The sequence below is a fragment of the Etheostoma spectabile genome, chromosome 9 (assembly GCF_008692095.1).
Source record: "Etheostoma spectabile isolate EspeVRDwgs_2016 chromosome 9, UIUC_Espe_1.0, whole genome shotgun sequence".
Lineage (NCBI taxonomy): Eukaryota > Metazoa > Chordata > Actinopteri > Perciformes > Percidae > Etheostoma > Etheostoma spectabile.
The window spans coordinates 4,245,984-4,246,231 of record NC_045741.1 but is presented as its reverse complement, the minus strand read 5'-3'; the positions used below and the strand labels follow the sequence as shown (position 1 = coordinate 4,246,231).

Genomic DNA, 248 nt, shown 5'->3' with positions numbered 1-248 from the left:
TTCAGTAATTCAACTTAAAAGGTGAAACTAATATATTATTTAGACTCATTACATGCAAAGGGAGATATTTCAAGCCTTTATTTGATATATTTTTTGATGATTACATGAGTACAGCTTATTTATGAAATTCAAAATCTCAGAAAATTAGCAAATGGTGCAAAAGTTCAGCATTGTAGGCTCAAAGTATCACACTCTAATCCAGTGATTTTCAACCTTTTTTGAGCCACGGCACATTTTTTACACTTACA

The 248-nt window shown here is 30.2% G+C and overlaps 1 protein-coding gene across 1 annotated transcript in view; it reads left to right on the top strand.

The window, feature by feature from the left end:
* The window catches only part of si:dkey-196h17.9 (uncharacterized), a 59,045-nt gene that overhangs the window by 8,515 nt on the left and 50,282 nt on the right, over positions 1-248 (top strand). The gene's annotated exons all lie outside the window — the stretch shown is intronic.